The 24,544-nt window shown below is 34.7% G+C and overlaps 1 long non-coding RNA gene and 1 pseudogene across 2 annotated transcripts; one reads left to right on the top strand and one right to left on the bottom strand.

The window, feature by feature from the left end:
• Window positions 1-1,268: 1,268 nt before the first annotated feature.
• On the bottom strand, window positions 1,269-11,304 carry LOC18097710 (probable galactinol--sucrose galactosyltransferase 6; annotated as a pseudogene).
• Window positions 11,305-11,356: 52 nt separating this feature from the next.
• On the top strand, window positions 11,357-15,518 carry LOC112328883 (uncharacterized). 2 transcript variants are annotated; one of them, XR_008058952.1, is made up of 5 exons: window positions 11,357-11,615; window positions 11,948-12,167; window positions 12,895-13,003; window positions 14,341-14,396; window positions 15,253-15,518. It is a non-coding gene; the product is annotated as an uncharacterized LOC112328883 (long non-coding RNA). The 2 variants fall into 2 exon arrangements; XR_002984126.2 differs by having other exon boundaries at window positions 11,832-12,167.
• The last annotated feature ends 9,026 nt before the right edge of the window (window positions 15,519-24,544 follow it).

Here is a 24,544-nt window from a genome sequence, read left to right as displayed (position 1 = left end):
TATTAACATGTCTTATCTTTTTATCTTACTAATTCTTAATACCTTGCTTGTTAAATGATTAATCTAGATTTGTGTTGTACAACCCTTGGTACAACAAATACTTGGCATGCCACTGTATGGTATAACCGACATCTGTGCTATGAAAGGAACTTGATTTGTTGTTAACATAAGTTAACATCATGAATTCCTGATAATATTTAAAAGTATGGTGTTATTAAAATAAGATAATTAATATGATCATGTTAAAAATTTATAATGAACTATTAAGGATAAATCATCTTATTGGAACCTCCTTTGTGTGTGGTTTCCAGTTAATTAATAAAAAGAGTTCATACTATACTTATTTCTAATACTATTAGTGGATCCTCTAACCTTGACAATTGTTTTTATCTTTAATTAATACTCACATCAATATCACATCTCAAAAGTTCTCTTCAACTCATTTTCATTTGTTGTTTATAATTTTATATAGTTCACCTCCCTGTGATTCGATCCTGGTTTTGCCGAGTTATTTATTACTTCGACACTTCTGCACTTGTGATAAGACATCAATCTTTTGATCGTGTCAACTTTCTTGGCTTAGCAGATGAATAAGCACCAAACTTGCCACATCCTTAAACCTCTATGCAAACTTTCGCTACCAATTCATTGTTATAGTTCCCCACCCTCTCTTCAGTCACACTACTATTTTCACCCCTGTATCCATCATCAAGCTATGATAATTCAGCACCACCTTTCATTTTATACTTTAGCCCTCGATGGCTCCACCTGCATTAAACATGTTGGTTAGCCCCTGGGGTGCAAAGTTGAACCGGTTGCTAAAACCTTGATATGTGTTATAGTGAATATGTCATGCTCAAGGACTTTTAATGACACTGGCAAGGCTGCATTGTAAGGGAGGGTGATTAGTTCTCCTGTCCGGTGACAATAGAAAACATAATTTCCATCCCAATTGGGATCCGTGGCAGCTTCAGTGGTGAGGTGAACATCACGACCCCTAATAGTGTCTGTTAGGGCCTCAGTTGTGGTTTGGTGCAAAGCGTTCTTTCTTTCAGTGTTGCTCCAAGCTACTCCTTGGCAATTGTAGACACCTAGGACCCCTGTGTTCATGCTCAATATTTTCAATAAGCTGCAATAAAAGGAAAACTGTTTAAGAAAATTCTCCATAATGCAACATTGCTGGGATAAGAAATTAGCTAAAATTCAGATGAAAATATTTTCATCATGCTAGTTAGCTTAGATGACAAAACTATCAAGAAGAAAAAGACTTACCTCACTCCATCACAGGCAAGGTAAGAGAACAAGCTGTCAGAGGTGGGCCTTCCAAGCAAACAAGCTCGAAGAATAGACCCATCTGGAAGTACCACCTTCTTTAGTAGTTCAAAGTTGTGCTTCCCAGGTGCATCACTGCTCATCAAAAATGTTACCACAAACATTTAGCAAATGACATAGCACAAAAATATTTGATGATATCTTAATTTAACATTGAAATTTTGATTGATGATGAAGGACTAGGATTTATTACCTGACATAGATGGGTCCACCACTGATAGCCCTAGCAGAAGCATGATACTCTGCAGCTGCATGTAGAGAATGGAATGTCCCAATCAGGCAGCATGAACTCTCCCAAGAAACACTGTTATATGCCACTGCTACTATATGAATGGTGTGTGATACTGGATCACGCGGGTAGAAATAATCTGATGCTCTCACTATTGCTGTTTGTTTGGAGCTGCGCCATAACATTTCAATGACCACCATATCACATCAAGAAAAAGCCCCAAGCTTACCAAAAAATAAACAAGGTAAAGAAGAAAAGGAAACTTACCAGTACAAGGCATCAGTATTGTGGCTCATGCAAGCAATGCAGCCATTATCAAGGAAGTTCCTAGCAACAGAAGCATCGAGGGCCTGATGATGATATTGCCTAGTCAATTCAACCCTTCCTCCTAATCCAGCACCAAGTGTCTCCAAAAAACATTGAATATCCACCTTAACCCCATCGATAGCAGCTGCTGCCAAATAACTATGCAACTCATTATAAAACTTGTACACATTTTTTGGATTTACTAACCCTAATCCCTGCAATGCCAATGCATCGTTTTTCCATGTGGGCTCATTCTCCACCACCCCCTTTGACACCATTGGATACTTCATCATTGACCCATATTCCTCCATCTCCTTGACTCCTGTACGGACCCCATCCCAATAAACCAGTAATAGCATGCCACACATACATATATTTTAACTCGTGTTTTTCTTTAGATATATTTACTATGCTCTTGATCGCCGCTGCTGGATCATCTTTCTTCTGGAACTTTGCGTTCTCTTTAATCCCAATGACACGATCAAAAGATTGATATCTTCTTTTAAGTGTAGGATTGTCAAAGTAATAAATAACTCGGCAAGACCGGGGTCGAACCACAAGGAGGTGAACTATATAAATTACAAATAATAAAATGATATTGATGTTGAAGAGAACTTTGAGATGTGATAATGATGAAAAGATTAAACAAGGATAAAACAATTGTCAAGGTTAGAGGATCCACTAATGGTATTTCAAATAAGTATAATATAAACTCTTTTTATTACTCAACTAGAAACCACACACAAAGAAAGTTCCAATCGGATTATAAATTATTAACATGATTACATTAGTTATCTTATTCGAATAATGCTAATACTTGTAAATGTTGTCAGGTATTCATGATTATAACTTATGTTAACAACAAATCAAGTTCCTTTCATAGCACAGATGTTGGTTATACCATACGGTTGGGCTATGAAAGTGCCAAGTATTTGTTGTACCAAGAGTTATACAACATAAATCTAGATTAACCATTTAACAAGTAAAGTATTAAAAGTGAACAAGATAACAAATACAAAACATGTTAGTATCAAACATTAAAGTCCATGTTGAGTTTATACTATACTTATTCTTACATCATTAGTGTAACCTTTTCACCTTGACATAATAAACTTAGCTAAACATAATGAAAGAGAGAAACATAAATAAACAACATAAGAAGATAAGTATAGTAAAGGAAATGAAAAGCATAAACAAGAGATTAAGAAAAATATAACATGAAATAAAACTTAAACATTACAAAATACAAAGAAAGAAAGCAAGTAAGGAAATGATCTTGATCTGAAAACCAAGATGCCTAAATGCATGGAAAATGCCTCCTTTTATAGGGCAAAATTCAGAACTATTGATTTGATGACTAATTGTTGAGTGGGTGACCACCTCTTGACTTGGTAACAATTCTTATCTTCTTGTTTGCAGAAAACATCATTGCTAACATTAGAATTTGAACAGATAGTCTTCATGAAAGTTCTGGGAAATTGTCTTCGCTTTCCAATAAAACAAGAATCGATGCATTTGGACTTCTAGAACTCGAGCTATGGGCTGAACACTGAATAGTGTCTGGGCTGCAGGACAAATTTCAACTTCTCTGTTGTTGCTACAATTTGAACTTGAAAACGGTCCTTTTTAATCTTAGACTCTTCATGAAAGGTTTAGGCCTATGTCTTAGCTTTCCATACATATAAACTATACCTAAATCCAAGTTCTACAGCTCCAATTATGATCCAATAACCGAATGGTGTTCTAGTTTGGACTGAACCAACATCTCTTTTCTAAGCTTAGCCCTCTCTGTCTCTTCTCAATTTCAGTAGTTAAACTCATCAATCAATCCTTTGATTTATGTGATAGGCCTGCATTTAAGATGAACATTTACCATAAATTAAATGTATCTTATGGTATCAGACTTGTTATTATAAAACATGCTTTAGTTAAGGAGTTATTGATACTTCAAGTGCAAAATAATGATATAAAACCTTGATAAAAATGCACTTTTAAGTACTAATCACACCCCCCAACCAGCTTATTACTAGTCACTAGTAATCAAAGTGTTAAAATAGAAAAACCAATTTGCAAGTTCTAAAAAGCAAGGCATTCATCATTCAACTTCCATTAATCTATCCAAATAAACAAACTCTCATTAAATTTATATATGTGTTTCATATTGTTGAAACAATATATTAATAAACCTTCTTTTTATGTGCTAAATGTATAAAAACATAGATGATGAGGCTTTTATTGGAAGAAAACAATATTCTGCTCTAATGTTTTTCAAAGGTTAACTTTCCTGGGTTGAGATTATATATATATATATATATATATATATATATATATATAACTTAAAACACAATGCATCTTTAACCCATGTAATAATCTTTCGGCTAATGACTCCCAAACCAGTTGGTCTTAAGGCATCAGGTGTTGAGACACCCTTACGAGCTTAGTAACTCGGGTTGCAGATACTGATACGTAGATAGTGCAATGTTTGATTCCCTTAAGCTTTTCTCCTTAACCCATGTAACAAGCACTGGGCCAATAGCTCCTAAGTCAGTTGACTTTAGGGTATTAGGTGTTAAAACACCCCTTCGGGCTTAATTGCTTAGGTTAGGGAGGCTACGAAACCAAACTTATCTATATTTTTATTATCATCAATATTATCAATTTGTTTTTTTTTTCAAATTATTTAATATCCCTTTCCCTTAGTTGTTACCTTTAACAAAAGAACATAAATAATGTAATAATTCAATGTGTAACCCACAATCATATGTTAAAGTGTGTGTGTGAAAATGAAGGTTTAAGAATACTTGTTAAATGAGTATATGAGCAGAATCAAGTGATAACAATGCGAGTTTGTAAACCTGAATATTTCAAGAAGTATTCTGATAGACCTTGTTAAGAATGTTTACTAAGATGCGTCTCAAGAGTCACTAAAGTTCCTTCTTTACTTTGCCATCCTAGTAACAACAGTTTTGCAAATGGTTTTAATAATACAAAACACGGTTAGTTAATTTTTTTTTAATATCAACTATTACCCTCTCCCCTCAACCAAAACGAAACATTGTCCTCAATGTTCTAAGGTAGAAAGATAGAGTATAGAAGACATCACCTGAAATAGCAACTACTGACAAACCTGAAACACACTTAAACAAATATAAGAAATAACAAAACAAAATAATATGCTATTAATAAAACCAAAAGACACAAGATCTTTCTTTCTCTATTTGTTTTAGAACATGTGTATGTACAAGTAGTTGTGATTGTGGCTCACATCTTCCCTTGGTTTTATGTCCAAGAACAACTTAAACGCTCTCTATGGGTCGGGGATAAGCTTCCCATCCATTTTTCTTAAAAACTGACAAACAGGGTCTTTTTTAGTCAGATTCCCAAGATTAAGTCGATCATGTTCTTTACGAAAATGGGGCCATAAATCATGAATTCCACAATGCACATCTCCATTAGGGTGCGTCTCAAGAGTCAATAGAAGATTATCTAAAGATCCCTTACTCAGGCTATACTTAATGAATTGTATTTTATCTTCACGGTTTATAGATACCATTCCTAAAGAATGACATTGTGCTTTAGAAGTCCATCTGGCACATTGGTGACAAACTTTCAGTCGTTTTGCACGACGTTTCTTCGCAACTTTTACCTGTTCCAGACATGTATGAAATGAAAGAATTGGAAGAATCACCTGATAATCAGACCTTTGCTTCAATTAGCTAGCGAATATCTTCAGGAATTTCATGGTTCATTAACAACCTTAATCTTTCACTCCTAGCACGGTAAATTTTTGCAATTACATTTGGAGGCAAAGCGGGAAAATACTTTTTTAATTTTTCAAGAGTGGTGTTAATTTTTTTAGATGAGAAGTGGAAAAGAGATGCAAAGAAAGGAGAAAGAGCAAAGAATTGCACAAATATATACACATGTATCAATTATCATGGGAAACTGAAAGAACCGACTTAAGAGTCATGGAGTACCGTTATCCGCTATTTGACCGGGGTGAGAGAGACTTGAAAACATTGTCATTCTTTGGATTCTCGATATCACAGGCCCTATATGGATACACATGTTTCACAATAAATGGACCGCTCCATCTTGATCTTAGCTTTTTAGGAAATAAATGGAGTCAAGAATTATAAAGCAAAACTTTTTGACCAGTATCAATTTTTTGACAATTTTCACAAGTTTTGCAGTATGCATGCGTGTCTTTGAACATGGTGGGCTAATAAAATCCATTTTGTAAGATTTTCGCAGTTGTCTTCTTTGATGAGAAATGACCCCCACATGCCTCAGAGTGACAAAATTTAATGACACTACTTACCTCATTGTCGGGAATGCATCTTTGAAATATTTGATCAGGACAATATTTGAATAAGTAAGGGTCATCCCAATAAAAGTTCTTCACTTCGTTCAAAAACTTTCTTTTATCTTGGGTACTCCAATGAGCTGGAAAATATCCTAAAGCAAGAAAATTGACAAAATTATCAGACCAAGGCATTGGACTAAGAGAAAGTATGGATTCGTCAGGAAAGTAATCATCGATTGGTGGGATGTCAGATGTCGAATCTATTGTCAATGTTGACAAATGATTTGCAACAACATTGTCGGTGCCTTTCTTGTCCTTGATTTCTTCCTGAGAATAAATCATTTGCAATTCTTCAGATTCATCAAACTCAGTTTTACTCAAGGTAGATTCAAATTGATCATAAACTAATTCTTCAATAAGATCTACTTCCTGTAAATCACTATCATCTCCAGGTTGCTTGCAAATGTTGAAAATATTCATCTCCAATGTCATGTTTCCAAATGATAGCTTCATTAGTCCATTCCTACAATTAATCAATGCATTAGAAGTTGCAAGAAACAAACATCCTAAAATAAGTGGAATTGAATTACATGCTTCAACAGGTTGTATATCCAAGACAATCGGATTATAAATTGTTAACATGATTACATTAGTTATCTTATTCGAATAATGCTAATACTTGTAAATATTGTCAGGTATTCATGATTATAACTTATGTTAACAACAAATCAAGTTCCTTTCATAGCACAGATGTTGGTTATACCATACGGTTGGGCTATGAAAGTGCCAAGTATTTGTTGTACCAAAGGTTATACAACATAAATCTAGATTAACCATTTAACAAGCAAAGTATTAAGAGTGAAGAAGATAACAAATACAAAACATGTTAGTAACAAACATTAAAGTCCCTATTGAGTTTACACTATACTTATTCTTACACCATTAGTGTAACCTTTTGACCTTGACATAATAAACTTAACTAAACATAATGAAAAAGAGAAACATAAATAAACAACATAAGAAGATAAGTATAGTAAAGGAAATGAAAAGCATAAACAAGAGATTAAGGAAAATAAAACATGAAATAAAACTTAAACATTACCAAATACAAAGAAAGAAAGCAAGTAAAGAAATGATCTTGATCTGAAAACCAAGATGCCTAAATGCATGGAAAATGCCTCCTTTTATAGGATAAAATTCAGAACAATTGATTTGATGACTAATTGTTGAGTGGGTGGCCACCTCTTGACTTGGTAACAATCATTATCTTATTGTCTGCAGAAAACGTCATTACTAACATCAGAATTTGAGCAAATAGTCCTGATGAAAGTTCTGGGAAATTGTCTCCGCTTACCAATAAAACAAGAATCGATGCATTTGGACTTCTAGAACTCGAGATATGGGCTGAACACTAAATAGTGTCTAGGCTGCAAGACAGATTCTCACTTCTCTGTTGTTGCTACAATTTGAACTTGAAAATGGTTCTTTTGAATCTTGGACTCTTCATGAAAGGTTTAGGCCTATGTCTTAGCTTTCCATATATAAACCATACCTAAATCCAAGTTCTATCTAATAACCGAATGGTGTTCTAGTTTGGACTGAACCAGCATCTCTTTTCTAAGCTTAGCCCTCTCTTTCTCTTCTCAATTTCAGTAGTTAAACTCATCAATCAATCCTTTGATTTATGTGATAGACATGCATTTAAGATGAACATTTACCATAAATTAAAGTATCTTGACACGACCAAAGAGTTGATGTCTTCTCCCAAGTGTAGGAGTGTTGAAGTAATAAATAACCCGGCAAGACCGGGTTCGAACCACAGGGAGGGTAACTGTATAAACTACAAAAAAAAAAGATAATAACGAAAAAGGAGTTGAAGAGAGCTTTGAGATGTGATATTGATATAAGGATTAAACAAGGATAAAATAATTGCCAAGGTTAGAGGATCCACTAATGGTATTTCAAACAAGTATAGTATAAACTCTTTTTATTAGTCAACTGGAAACCACACACAAAGAAGGTTCCAATCGGATTATATATTGTTAACATGATTACAATAGTTATCTTATTCGAATAATGCTAATACTTGTAAATGTTGTCAGGTATTCATGATTATAACTTATGTTAACAACAAACCAAGTTCCTTTCATAGCACAAATGTCGGTTATACCATACGGTTGGGCTATGAAAGTGCCAAGTATTTGTTGTAACAAGGGTTATACAACATAAATCTAGATTAACCATTTAACAAGCAAAGTATTAAAAGTGAACAAGATAACAAATATAAAATATAAAATATGTTAGTATCAAACATTAAAGTCCATGTTGAGTTTATACTATACTTATTCTTACACCATTAGTGTAACCTTTTCACCTTGACATAATAAACTTAGCTAAACATAATGAAAGAGAGAAACATAAGTAAACAAGATAAGAACATAAATAAGATATAAGTTAACTAAGTAAAGGAAAGGAAATGAAAGCATAAATAAGATATTAATATAAACAAAACTTAAGCATTACAAAAATATAAAGAGAGAGAGCAAGAACATGATATTGATTTGAAAACTAAGATGCCTAAATGCATGGCAAATGCCTCCTTTTATAGGCCAAAATTTGAAACTATTGATTTGATGACTAATTGTTGAGTGGGTGGCCACATCTTGACTTGCTGACAATCCTTATCTTCTTATCTGAACGAAACGTCATTGCTAACATCAGAATTTGAACAGATTGTCCTCATGAAAGTTCTAGGAAATTGTCTCAGCTTTCCAACAAAAAATAATCAATGCATTTGGACTTCTAGAATTCGAGATATGTGCTGAACACTGAATAGTGTCTGGGCTGCAGGACAGATTTCGACTTCTTCGTTGTTGCTAAGATTTGGACTACCAAACAGCAGAATTGAGTCTTGGACTCATCATAAATGTTTTATGCCTATGTCTTAGATTTCTAGCCATATAAACAAAATTGAAATCCAAGATCTACAGCTCCAGATATGACCCAATGACTGAACAGTGTTCCAGTTTGGACTGAACCAACATCTCTTTTCTAATCTTAACCCTCTCTTTGTCTTCTTAATTTCAGTAGTTAAATTCATCAATCAATCCCTTGATTTATGTGATAGGCCTGCATTTAAGATGAATATTTACCATAAATTAAAGGTATTTTATATTATTAGATATGATATTATAAAACATGCTCTAGTTAAGGAGTTATTGATACTTCAAGTGCAAAATGATGATATAAAACCTTGATAAAAATGCACTTTTAAGTACTAATCATATCTTATATTATTAGATATGTTATTATAAAACATGCTCTAGTTAAGGAGATATTGATACTTCAAGTGCAAAATAATGATATAAAACCTTGATAAAAATACACTTTTAAGTACTAATCACCCAGTCAACCTAAGCTTGTTGATCTTGTTTCTTCACATCTTGACCATTGGTTTCCTCTTCTGGGTCACCACTATCTGATTGCCATCCATCATCAATGATCACAAATTTTGGCGGGGTACCACCAGAAGCAAGACTTTATAGCCCAGCTTCTAACCCTTCTTGAGTCACTTCTTGATAAAAGGCATCCCAGGTACACCAACCAAAATGATCAATAATTCCAGGCAATCCTTTCTCATGAATTTTTCCCTTGGCTGACCGTTCTCCTCTTCTCTATGCTCTATCCCTTCTCTCTTTCTTTATATATCCCTAGGAAACCCTAGTCTCTATTTTACAAAATAGTCCTCCCTTAAGTAGACAGTTTACATTTAAGTACTTCATTAACTATTGTCCTAAAAAAGGAGAAATAGCCTTGCATGAAATCTTCAAGCTTTGACTTAGAGGAGCTAAATTGCTGAAATAAAAACTTAGATGTCGATTTAGATGCTTCAAAACGCAATTTGGACTCGTTTCTTCACGAAACCTGTTTGTTGACAGAATTCAGTTGTTATCTTTGAAAAATCATATCTCCCTCATATGAGATCTTTTTTTGTTGACATTTGGAGCGTGGATAGGTCTTTGAGTCAGGAATCCAAAACAATTGACTTTATGTCAATTGAACTTCTGTAGCTCTAGCTACTCAAGTTGGGCCAAAGGTCAACACTAATAGATTGCAAGATTTGACTTTGAAGGCTGCGATTTCCATGCTCTTTCTTATTTTATTTTCTTGCCTTAAATGTCCACAAAGGTATGGATGTAAGATTTTTAATGCCACTAGAATCACTTCAATTCAACCTTTAGAACTCAAATCTGCTAATTACATCCAATTTACTCCTTTTTGCATCTTTCTTCCAAAAGTGCTTTCAAATTATAAAACAAAGAATATCAAGGCATTTTACATATAAAACATAGGCAAAACACTAGTTAAATGTGGGTGCAACTATTAAATAACATGGTTGCATTAAATACCCCCACACTTAGCTCTTGCTCGTCATCGAGAAAGGATAGATAAAATCAAATTGAAAATAATTATGACTTGTAAACCCCCGTAAATAAAAATAAATAATAATAATAATAATAAAAAGAAAAAAAAAACAACACATAAGATCGAAGTAATGACGTTTCGATGAGTAATGGATATTCGGTATGAAAGAAATAAATAAATAGTAGGAATGACAATAAATGTGTCATGTGAGAGAGAGAATGATCTCCATAAACAAATTTAAAGGTATTGTTGAAGTCGAAAAGAGAGTCATGATTTTTAGTTTAAAACTTGTAACGTTAGCGAAACCAGTGACGAGTTTCAATGGATAAAAGAATAAGAAAAAAAAAACCAGAAGATATGTAAACCCCGGTCAAAACACGTATTTTGACAAATTAATGATAAATGTGGTAATATTGAATTTATTGAGTATAAATTAAGGGGAAATGTCACGAGGATCTAAGTAAATAAATTAATGCATGAAATTCAGATTTTAGCGTAAAAGACATTGATTGTCTAGTTTTACGGTATCGATGATATATCTCAATCCGACCGTTGGATCGGGCTGAAATTTTATAAGGAATCTCCAGACATATTATTTTATATTAGGTTCGAATTTCGTGTCAATCGGAGTTTGGGAAGGATTTACAAGAGCACTGAAAATCGGGTAAATTGAAGAAGATGACACAAGGGGCATTAATAAGGGCATTTTTGTAATTTTATCAAAACAAATACTCTCCTCTCCTCTCTTTAAAAACAGAGCACGTCCTCTGCAAATGGAAAAACAGGAGGGAGACCATTTGTTTTGTCCCATTTTCTTCATTTTCTCTTCATTTCTTCAAGCTAAATCGAAAGGGAGTGTGCTTAGGAGGATTATATCCAAGAAAACAAATTAAATGACAACTTAGAGAGTTATAGAGCTTGAGAGAAACAAAGAGAAGAAGCTGGAAATTGGAAGAGGAGGACATGATTTTTGTAAATGTTTGCAAGAATTCATTGAAATAAGTTAAAGTAGCAAAGGTAAGCAACATACCCTTTAGTAATTTTGTTTTTCTCTCTTGTTCTTGCATGAGGAGAAGAAAACCTCCAAGTTTAAAATTCTAGGGTTCATGTAAATATTTTGGGGGAGTAATTGTTCATGTGAATTTCAAGATTAATTGCATGATAATGGCTTGATTTGCTGAAAAATAGAAGGAATAAATTGATTTGAAACTATGGGTTTTGGGATTGCAACAGGGCAGGAACTTCGGCAGCCATATTTTGACTTTGCACCGTTGGATTAGATTGAGTTTTGGATATGTTATTATACTCAATGTCACCTACATTCTGACCGGAGGGATTGCAAATATCAGACTTCATTTGAGGGCTGTAACCGGAGGAACATTTCTGGAAAATCACCCTTCAAGACAGCTTTGTTCGTCGGCCGTTATATCATCGTTTCACCGTTGGATTGGTCTGGATTTTGGATATGTTGTTCATCCAGATGTTATATAAATTTTGAACGGTTTGGATTGGAAAAGAACACTCCTACCAGAAATTGTACTTCCCGAACAGCAGGTCTCCAAATTTCAGGTCAGTCCAGTATTGTTCTGATATCGGGAGGTTTAACCGTTGGATGTATGTTAATTTTGGATATGTTATTCTAATGATGATGATGTATAATTCCACCATTTGGATTTATTGAATTCTAAATTTACAGAATGATGTTTTAAGTTTGGTTTGAGAAATATTGAATCAGAATATGAGGTTTAGCATAAAAAGTATGTTTTGGGACTAAGGATAATGGCAATGGGTTTAATGATGATGGTTGTGTTTGTGTTATGTTTGAGTCATGTTTGATGTGTTGATAAGTGATGATATAGTTAAATTCTATAAAGAATAGTGATTGACTAATACTTTGGTTGTGTTAGAATGGGAAATCATGTTGTAAGTTGAATTATGATATAAGGAATCATTTTGAGTGTGCTTTTGGAAAAATTTGGCATGTGTAGTCATTGATGAAATTTAAGTTAAATTACATTGTTTGGTGATAGATTAAATGTCTTGGGACAAAAGAAAATCGGTGACGAAAAGTCATGCCCTTTGGACATTGAAGATCATTGATGAAAAATTGAATTAAATAGGCGTTTAATGTTAGTGTAAATAAATTCTAATGTAAATGAATTTAAATGACAAGTAAGAAAATAAAATACATTCATGGAAATTGTTTACGGAAGTATTCGATTTTGTGAATTTATGAATATTATGAATAAATCGGGAAGATTCAATAATGATTCAGAATGTTATATTAAAAATGTAGGAGAAGCATTCACTCGACTTCTCAGGAGCTCGTATAGTAGGAGCTTAAGGAGGGACTGCAAGAGGGGCACAACAACAACAAGGAAGAGCGAGTTGAGCTTCTGCAGCTGGTAGGTGTTCTATACCTACACTTTTTACGTAGCGTTAATTTACTAACTTATTAAATTCTTGGTCTTTGCGTCTATGGGTGAAACCACAAAGAGAGAGGATAAAGTGAAATAAACGAGAAATTAAAAATGGATTTGAGTACTTGACTGGGTTAAGAATATGAATTACACTAATAGACTTCGTTGATGATCATTCCTCGAACTTGATTAGCCGGTCCCGAATGCGGAGGCTAATGATGTTAGTAAGGTTTACTAACATCGGCATAATCATCCCTGAAAACGAGGGATATTGAACTTGATTAACTATTCGAGTGAGAATAGTTAATGATATTGACCGGAGCTGTCAATATCGGCAATCACACGAAACTTGATTAGCCGGTCCCGAATGCGGAGGCTAATGATATTAGTAAGGTTTACTAACATCGGCATAATCATCCCTGAAATTGAGGGATGCTGAACTTGATTAACTATTCGGGTGAGAATAGTTAATGATATTGACCGGTGCTGTCAATATTGGCAATCACACGAAACTTGATTAGCCGGTCCCGAATGCGGAGGCTAATGATGTTAATAAGGTTTGCTAACATCGGCATAATCATCCATCGGCATAATCATCCCTGAAAATGAGGGATACTGAATTTGATTAACTATTCGGGTGAGAATAGTTAATGATATCGACCGGTGTTGTCGATATCGGCAATCACATGAAACTTGACTAGCTATTCCTGAAGTGAAAGCTAATGATGTCAAGAATCTTAACATCAACATTTCCGGAAATATTCCAAGATATTATGGAAAGAAAAATCTGATTGGCTATTTCATGTTAGAAATAGTCGATAACATGAATCAGTGGTATTAATTTTGATGTTTACAATGAACTTGATTAGCCGATCCTGATATGAGAGACTAATAACACTAATGAAAATTTATTAGTGTCAACATACCCTTCCAAGTTTTAGGGGAGAGGTATTATAATGATATTTCTGATAGGGAATAATTAAAAATATTAATGAAATGGGGATTGACATCTTGATAGGATTATTCATTCAGCCTTGAAGAGGCGGATATTGATTGGAAATTATGGAATAAGATGGGCGGAGGAACTAGTTACCCGGTGATGGGCTAGTGGCATTAGTTTTGTTTTCTAATGACCGGAATATACAACTTGAGTTAAACTTACTTGTGTGGTGTTAATATTGTCAGGATGACTGACTTGTCAGATTATAAATGGAATGTTGGACGATACCTAATTGTTAAACAAAAATGGTAATTTGTGTTTATGTTATGGATTATTGAAGAAAAAAAAAAGAGAAACTGATGAAGATCTAATTCTTGTGAAGGATGAAGGCAAATATCGTATCGCTTGGGACGTGAGAATAGAAGTTCATTAACCATGGTAGGTGTTATACACTTAAGGAATGCAATGCTATATATATATATATATATATATATATATATATATATATATATATATATATATATATGATGTATTTTGAATTAATTAATGAATTGTAATTGATATAATTTGAGAATCATGTCCTGCGCACATGGAGGATGTCAAAGAAATTATGACTAATAATGTAAATATATTGTATTAAGGTTTCGTGTTGTTGCTGGCATGATAAGAATTTGGTGATAATTATAATAGTGTAATAAAATGCCAATAATAGTGATAGATAATTAAATTTGGCCTTAATTATAGTGGTCAAATGAGATTAGGTTGATGAATTAAATAGAATGATGTATGTATGGTATTCACATTATTTGAAGATGGATCGGATGTGAATATTGTGAAAATGATGGCAGGTTCCATGATAATGAGAGATTTTACTGAAAATCTAAAGAAACATTGGAATGTGTCGAAATGGGCACAAGAAATTTGTAAGTTGAATATATTTATAAACTAAAATTGGACCGAAATCATGACGAGTTTGACAACTTATATGGAAAAGCCATAATGGGTATAATAGATGTTGGGATTGAAATTGATATAAAGAGATAGAGTAAGAGGGAGATAAATCACATGGTAGATATTATAATGAATTAAATGCGGTCGTGAGGTGAAACAAGACACAAAATGAAAATGTTGAATGATTCTAGGAAGGATGAATAGAGACGTAATAATGGAAGGATAAATGAGAATTTCAAGGAACTATGATTGCATATCGTTGAATATATGTTTAATTACTTGTGCATGTATTGTGTGATTTTCCTTTTATGCTATATTTATTATATACATTATGAAATTGCAGGTCCTTCAGATTCACGCCAGGAGTAGCGTTTTAGGTCCTCTAGTCTCCTTTTGTATGATTGAATAAGAAGATGAACATTAATGTATTTTGTCTTCAAGGAACTAAATGACTTAATATGTAATAGTACTCCTTTTACATAAAGTGTCGGACATAAAAATGTATTATTCTGTTTGTGTAATCTTAGTTTGTTTACTTGCAATTGTTATGAATTATGTGTGTTAATGGGAAAGAAATGAGCATGCGAAATGTGAGGCATGTACCATGAATGATGTGTTGTTAAGGTTCTACATGATTATGATATGATTGAGAAATGAGTATAACTATACAGGATGATTGTCGATAACTTGGGACCTCCAGGTATATAGGAAACTCTGTCGAAATTTCAGTGGAAATTTCGGCAAGTCTCGGATAAGTTCGGTGGATGAAAAAAAAATACCCATTTTTTTTAAAAGTTAAGGCTCAAAGTTCTTTTATGAATGTACTAAATTACAGGCTGTTACATGACCAATCTCTTAATCTCCCATCAATGTCCAAGAATATATGCATTATAAACTAGAATACAATAAAAAAGGATAGAGAGTATAGATTTTCATGAAGTTATTACATGCAAACTTCAAAACCCAATTAATCGTCGGGATTTAAATGAAATCTATGCCATGCCAAAGTGATAGGTCCTCTCATTGATATTGTAACATCCCCTATTCCGGGATAAAAACAATAATCTCATGTCCGAAAAACAGAGTAAATATTTTTTTTCTATATATATATTCATGGTCTTTGTATTAAAATTTACCGAAATTTCGACGGAGTCTCCCCTATACCGGAAGGTCCCAAGTTATCGATATGTAACCTGTTTACACTTCTAATAATTCGCATCTCCTGACTTAATCCCAACCCAATCATCCTGGGTTTCAAACCCACAAATATTATCACACCTATCAAACATAATATTTATGATATACATTATTTAACAGAATATCATTATGGATGGATAAAAATATAAATACATATACATGAAATATGGTTATATGAACTACAAAGTTAAGTTCATTTAATCAAGTTTAAACATTAATTATACAAATTAAGTTATACAACATTTTCATGTTTACAAAATACAAGGGTATACTCCCTAGAACCTAGATTACAAGAAGAGAACATAAGCTAGGATCTACTCCTGTCGTGCATATGATGGTCCTGAAAGAAAATACATATTATTGAAACATGAATTTCATAATAAATATAACAACACGAATATCTAACAATTTAAAAAGGGTAACATGCATTCATATTTTGTTCACTTCTCCCTTCTGGTTTTCATTAGAATCTCTTCCTTGTTCAACTATTAATAACCATTCCCTCTCTCATTATCAGCCTCCATTTCAGATTTTATAAGATCAATCATGATTATTTTTGCTTAACGCATTACCGATACCACTTTCACTGGTATCATCATCATCACCCCGTAGGAGTCGATGCAAGATGATCCCCTTACTCGGGATCCTAACATACACTAAATGTATGCTAGCCAATACATGCTTGATCCCCTTACCCGGTATCCTAACATACACTAAATGTATGTTAGTCCAAACGTGGCGATCCCCTTACCCGGGATCGTAACATACACTAAATGTTAGCTAGTTCACGCCGTAAATCACACTTCTCATATTTTCTTTGTCAGCGATAATTTCATCACTTGGCAATTCACACAACAACCTTTCACCTTGAATACACATATATTCAGTAATTCACATTTCACATCGGTAATATATTAAATCATGGATTTTAACTAGAAAGTATAGGTGCGATTCACCTACCTGCAATAGAAGCTCTACTTGTGCTCCCCTCCTGCTGCTATTGCACCACGCTTGTGGTCCCTCCTGCAAATCACAGGTTTATCTCATAAATTTTCCTTACTCAAGGATATGTTTTATAATAACCATATCAACAGCCAATAAGTCTTTCTTTTAGTCATTTCTTAATATTTTATGTTTTTCTAATTACACCCATTAATATTGTTGTTCTTTGTCCAACCATAGTTATCATTCCTTTCTTTATATTTGAACTGTTTCTATTTAAATCTCGAACTGTTACTGTCTAGATATTGAATTGTTACTATCCGACCTCTCCTCAGATTTTTAACTATATCTAGAGTTACAGAACTTCGTTTCAAGTGAGATTGGTCTCGTTGGAAAGCTAAGACATGAGGCTACAAGTTCTCTGAAGGAAGGAGAACCCATTTCAGCCTCCAAGACAGTCAAAATTGGTCATCAACAAACATTTGGACTGTTACTAACCAACTATTACAGTCTTGTTTTTAAACCGTTACTGTCCGACCTCTCCTCATATTTTTAACTATATCTAGAGTTACAGAACTCCATTTCAAACGAGATTGGTCTCGTTCAGAAGCTAAAACATGAGGCTACAAGTTCTTTGAAGGAAAGAGAACCCAGTTCTCCCTCCAAGACAGTTAAAATTGCTCTTCAACAATCACTTGGACTATTAGTGTCCAATTGTTACTGTCTGGACATTGAACTGTTACTGTCCAACTGTTATTGTCTAGACATTGAACTATTATTTGCATTGAGGCCCCATTTTCTTTAAGTGTATTCTTTTTTTCCTTACATCTTTTTAGTTTAGTTTATTTTTTTTTAATTTAATCCAGCCTTGATTTTTCCCGGGATTTACATTCTCCCCTCTTAGTAAAAATTTCGTCCTCGAAATTCAAGTTACGTACCTATGTTGGAGAATAAGTGCAGAAACTTCTCCTTCATCTTCGATTCTCTTTCCCATGTTTCTTCTTCTATTCGAGAGCTTCTTCACAATACTCTCACCAAGGGAACTCTCTTATTCCTCAACAACTTCTCATCTCGATCTAAGATCTTGACGGGTTTAGCTTTCATGGTTAGATCCCCTTTAATCTTCATAGGAACTTGTGGCAATACCCGTGAGGGGTCTATCTTGGCCTTTCACAACAATGACACATGAAACACATTGTGAATTTTATCAAAATATACAAGCAATTCTAATCGATAAGCAATTGGCCCAATTCTTTCCTTAATCTCAAAAGGGCCAATATATCTCGAGGCTAATTTCCCTTTTACTCTAAATCAAATGATGCCTTTCCAAGGCGCCACCTTCAAAAATACCTTATCCCCCACTTGGAATTCCAAAGGCCTTCTTCGGCTATCTGCGTAACTTTTTTGTTTATCCTAGGCTTCCTTCATCCTCTTTCTGATCACCCTCACCTTGTGAGTTGTCAATTGCACCATTTCAGGTCCCAAAAGCTTCCTTTCTCCTACTTCCTCCCAACAAATTAGGGTACGATATTTCCTCATACAATGCTTCATATGGAGACATACCAATAATAGTTTGATGGCTATTATTATAAGTAAACTCCACCAATGACAGGAGATCAACCCAATTCCCTCCAAACTCTAGCACACAGGACCTCAGGAGATCCTCAAGAGTTTGAATGGTCCTTTCAAATTGACCATCCATTCGAGGATGAAATGTTATGCTTAGATGTCCGTTGCAAGCTAGGCCACAATCTCGATGTGAACCTTGGATCACGATCCGATATAATTGAAACTGGCACTCCGTGAAGTATGATTACTTCATCTACATACAATTTTACCAACTTATCCACCGAATCAGTCATCTTCATAGGCAAAAACAAAGCAGATTTTGTTAGTCAATCCACGACCACCATATGACATCATTCCCCTTCTTTCCCCTGGGTAATCCCGTCACAAAATCCATAAGAATATCCTCCCATTTCCATTTCGGAATTGATAATGACTGTAATTCCCATCCAGGTTTTTGGTGTTCTATCTTTACTTGTTGACAGATCCCACAGTTCAACACAAATTCTGCTATTTCCCTCTTCATATTTGGCCACCAATAGTATTCCTTTAAATCCCTATACATCTTTGTACTCCTAGTATAAGTAGCAAATCGAAATTCATGAGCTTCTCTTAATACTTCATCTTTCAAAGTCTTATCCTCTTGCAAATAAATTCATCTACCCAATGTCCATCGAATAACATTTGAAATGATTTTTCTATACCCTTGTTTACCCTCTCATTGATCTCTTTTACTTTCCCATCTGCCTGTTGAGCCACCAAGACCTTGTCTCGAAGCACAGATCGGATCTTTAACTGAGCTAACAGTGATCCCTCGGGCCCTACACTTAGCCGCAAGCCCATTTTCTTCAATTCCACTATATTTTCCTGTTCTTGAATCTCCATATCATTCATCACTGTTTTTCCCTTCCTACTCAAGGCATCGACTACTACATTAGCCTTACCAGGATGGTAGTCAATAACACAATCGTAAACTTTTATTAACTCTACCCATCTTCTCTGTTGCATGTTCAACTCCTTCTGTGACATCAAATACTTCAAACTTTTATGGTCTGTAAAGATTTGAACTTGTGTCCTATACAAATAATGTCTCCATTCTCTTAAGGCAAACACCACCACTGCAAGTTCTAGGTCATGAACCGGGTAATTCACCTCATGTGACTTTAGCTGTCTTGATGCATAAGCAATCACACGCCCGTGTTGCATCAATACACATCCCAGACCCCTTTTTGAGGCATAACTGTATACCATAAACCCTTCTATCCCCGATGGAAGGGCCAACACAGGAGCAGAAGTGAGCCTCTCCTTAGTTCTCGAAAGCTCGCTTCACACTCTTTCGACCAAACAAACCTGTCTTCCTTGCAGGCCAGCTTAGTTAAAGGTGATCTTATGGTGGAGAACCCCTCAATAAACCTCCGGTAATATCCAGCAAGACCAAAGAAACTCCGGATTTCTGTCACATTGGTAGACCTTTCCCATTTTAACACAGCCTCAACCTTTCTTGGATCCACAAATATTCCTTCTACGGATATTACATGGCCCAAAAATACTACTTCCTTGAGCCAAAACTCATACTTATCCAGCTTTGCATATAATTGATTCTCCCTTAAAGTCTGTAGCACAACCCTTAGATGTTGTTCATGCTCCAAGTGAGAGTTTGAATACACCAAGATATCGTCAATAAATACAACCATATATTGGTCCTAGTAAGGCTGAAACACCCGATTCATCAAGTCCATAAACATGGCCGGAGCATTGGTTAATTCAAAAGGCATCACAAAAAACTCGTAATGCCCATAACGGGTTCGGAATGTAGTGTTTTGTATGTCTTGTTCCTTGATTCTCAACTGGTGGTATCCATATCTCAAATCTATCTTAGAGAACACCCTAGCACCCTTCAACTGATCAAACAAGTCATCTATTCATGGAAGTGGGTACCTATTCTTCACCGTCACTTTATTCAATTGACGATAATCAATGCACAAACGAAGGGTGCCATCCTTCTTCTTTACAAACAATACCGGAGCTTCTCAGGGCTAGTTACTAGGCCGGATGAAGCCTTTATCTAACAATTCCTAAATCTGGACCTTCAGTTCCGCCAATTCCATAGGTGCCATCCTATAAGGAGATTGGGCTTTAAGAGAAACTCCTGGAATAGTTTCTATAGAAACTTCAATTTCTCTAACTAGAGGTAATCCAGGCAACTCTTTTAGGAATACATCTCGAAACTCCCTCACAACAGGAATACTAGCCAAATCTATGCTACCCTTTTCCAGCTCTCTTACATGGACTAACCAAGCAGAACAACCCTTCCTCAGTAATTTTCTAGGCACCAAGACTGAGATTACACAACTTGGAATTACTTTTCTTTCCCCTTTAAACACTACTTTTTTATCACCTATTCCTTGGATTGTCACCGTCTTGGTGAAACAATCCACTTGTGCCTTATGTTTACTTAGCCAATCCATACCCAGAATCAAGTTAAAATCATATAGCTCTAATAGCGTAAGATCTACCCTCAACTCTAACCCTCCAATATATAGTTTTACCCCTCTATAAATATCATCAATATGTATATTCTCTCCCAGGGGTGTACTAACTGTCACTCCTACACCTAAGTTACTAGATAACACATGCAAGTTATTCACAATTCTATAAGATACAAAGGAATGACTAGCTCCAGGATCAATTAAAGCATAAACTTGCATTGTATCTAACTGTAAAGTACCTGCCACCACATCAAGTACAACTCCCACATCCTCATAGGTCATGTGATATACCCGACCTTGAGTCCTCCCCTCCTGATTTCTAGGCCTCCCACGAGTAGCACTCATCCCTAACTGGGTAGGCCTGATAGGATGATCGACTGTCATTGATTGTTGCTGGCTCTAAACCTCAATCCTCTGACCATGGGCTCCCTCGGTAGTTCTACGAGAACAATCCTTTTTCCTGTGCCCGTGTCCCTACAATAGTAACAACCTCTACCTACATGTGGGCACTCTCTCCATCATTGCCCCTCTCCACTACAAATATAACATCTCCCCGGCATCACAGAGAAATCTCCAAGGTGTCGCTGCTCACACCTCTGATAGAATGGATATACTGGTCCCTTCTGCTCTGTAGACCCTCCAACAGTTCTGTTATTATCTATTTCTTTATTTGTAGTTTATACAGTTAACCTCTCTATGGTTCGACCCTGATCTTACCAGGTTATTTATTACTTCGACACTCCTACACTTGGGATAATATATCAACTCTTTGGTCGTGTCAAGTTTTTGGTGTCGTTGCCGGGGAGATTTTGAAGATACTCTTGCAAAATTCACATCAGCTCTCAGTTTTCAGGAGAAAGGATTTTTGCCAGCTCATAGCCTAAAGCTCGCTACATGGGTTCAAAATACATTGTGTTATAAATTATTACTTAAAAAAAAAGATAATCACCCCAACCCAAGGAAGTTAACCTTAAACATTAGAACAAAATTTTGTTTTCTTCCAAGTAAAGCCCCATAACTATGTGTTGATATATTGAGCATAAAAGAAAGGTTTATTAATAACTTGGTAAAGAGGTATTGAGCAGACATATAAATCAAATGAGAGTTTGTTTATCTAAATAGATTAATGGAAGTTGAATGATGAATGCCTTGCTTTGTGGAACTTGCAAATTGTTTTTCTATTTTAGCGCTTTAATTACTAGGGACTAGTTATAAGCTGGTTGGGGGGTGTGATTAGTACTTAAAAGTGCATTTTTATCAAGGTTTTATATCATCATTTTGCACTTGAAGTATCAATAACTCCTTAACTAGAGTCTGTTTTATAATAACATGTCTAATAATATAAGATACCTTTAATTTATGGTAAATGTTCATCTTAAATGCAGGCCTATCACATAAATCAAGGGATTGATTGATGAATTTAACTACTAAAATTAAGAAGACAAAGAGAGGGTTATGCTTAGAAAAGAGATGCTGGTTCAGTCCAAACTGGAACACTGTTCAGTCATTGGGTCATATCTAAAGTTGTAGATTTTGGATTTCAATTTGGTTTAGATGGCTAGAAAGCTACAACATAGGCCTAAAACATTCATGTGGAGTCTAAGACTCAATTCTGCTGTTTAGAAGTCCAAATCTTAACAACAACGGAGAAGTCAGAATTTATGCTGCAGCCCAAACACTGTTCAGTGTTCAACCCATATCTCGAGTTCTAGAAGTCTAAATGCACCGATTAATTTTTTTTTGAAAGCTGAGACAATTTCCTAGAACTTTCATGAGGACAATCTGTTCAAATTCTGACGTTAGCAATGATGTTTTGTGCAGACAAGAAGATAAGGATTGCCACCAAGTCAAGATGTGGCCACCCACTCAACAATTAGTCATCAAATCAATAGTTCAAAATTTTGGCTTATAAAAGGAGGTATTTGCCATGCATTTAGGCATCTTGGTTTTCAGATCAAGATCATGTTCTTGCTCTCTCTTTATATTTTTGTAATGCTTAAGTTTTGTTTATATTAATCTCTTGTTTATGCTTTTCATTTCCTTTCCTTTACTTAGTTAACTTATATCTTATTTATGTTCTTATCTAGTTTATTTATGTTGCTCTCTTTCATTATGTTTAGCTAAGTTTATTATGTCAAGGTGAAAAGGTTACACTAATGGTGTAAGAATAAGTATAGTATAAACTCAACATGGACTTTAATGTTTGATACTAACATCTTTTGTATTTGTTATCTTATTCACTCTTAATACTTTGCTTGTTAAATGATTAATCTAGATTTATGTTGTATAACCTTGGTACAACAAATAGTTGGCACTTTCATAGCCCAAACTGTATGGTATAACCGACACCTATGCTATGAAAGGAACTTGATTTGTTATTAACATAAGTTATAATCATGAATACCTGACAACATTTACAAGTATTAGCATTACTCGAATAAGATAACTTGTAAATCCTGAGATAATCAAGGCCGGATTAAATTAAAGAAAATAAACTAAACTAAAAAGAAGTGGGGGTAAAACGAATACATTTAAAGAAAATGGTGTCTAAATGCAAATAAGAATAATTACAGAGCATAAATACTACTCTTCTTACCAAAAACAGATCTGCAACTATCGTGAAGAAAGAAGAGAGGGAGTTTTGGTAAAAATTATTTTTATAGATCAAGAAAGAAACACCAAATTTCAAGAACCCATCCAAGATTTAGGGTTATAGGTAAAAATAAACACTGGTTGGCAAGGGATTAACAAGAAAAAATAGAACAAGAAGAGGGGAGGGGAGGGGAGGGGAGGCTGTCATTAGAAAGAAAAGGAGGGATCGAGATCTTGATTCGTATCGGGTAAGATATTCTAAACATGGTCTTATGAGTTGTTTTAAAGTCGATTATGAATTGATGCTTGGATGTTAAATTATAGATTTGAGTTCTATAACTCCAGATATAGTTAAAAATCTGAGGAGAGGTCAGACAGTAACAGTTCAAAAAAAACGGATAGTAACAATCCAAATGTTTGTTGATGAGCGATTTTGACTATCTTAGAGGTAGAAATGGGTTCTCCTCAAATCATAGAACTTGTAGCCTCATGTCTTCGCTTTCCAACGACACAAAGTTCGCTTGAATCGGAGTTCTATAACTCCAGATATAGTTAAAAATCTAAGGAGAGGTCAGATAGTAACAGTTCAAAAAACGGACAGTAACAGTCCAAGTGTTTGTTGATCAGCGATTTTGACTATCTTAGAGGCAGAACTGGGTTCTGCTTGATTCATTGAACTTGTAGCCTCCTGTCTTAGATTTCCAACGAGACTAATCGCGCTTGAATCGGAGTTCTATAACTCCAGATATAGTTAAAATTCTGAGTAGAGGTCAGATAGTAATAGTTCAAAAACGAGACAGTAACAGTTGGATAGTAACAGTCCATGTGTTTGTTGATGAGCAATTTTGA

This window comes from Populus trichocarpa, chromosome 4, assembly GCF_000002775.5.
Source record: "Populus trichocarpa isolate Nisqually-1 chromosome 4, P.trichocarpa_v4.1, whole genome shotgun sequence".
Lineage (NCBI taxonomy): Eukaryota > Viridiplantae > Streptophyta > Magnoliopsida > Malpighiales > Salicaceae > Populus > Populus trichocarpa.
The sequence above is the reverse complement of the archived record's forward strand: the minus strand, read 5'-3'. Positions and strand labels throughout refer to the sequence as shown.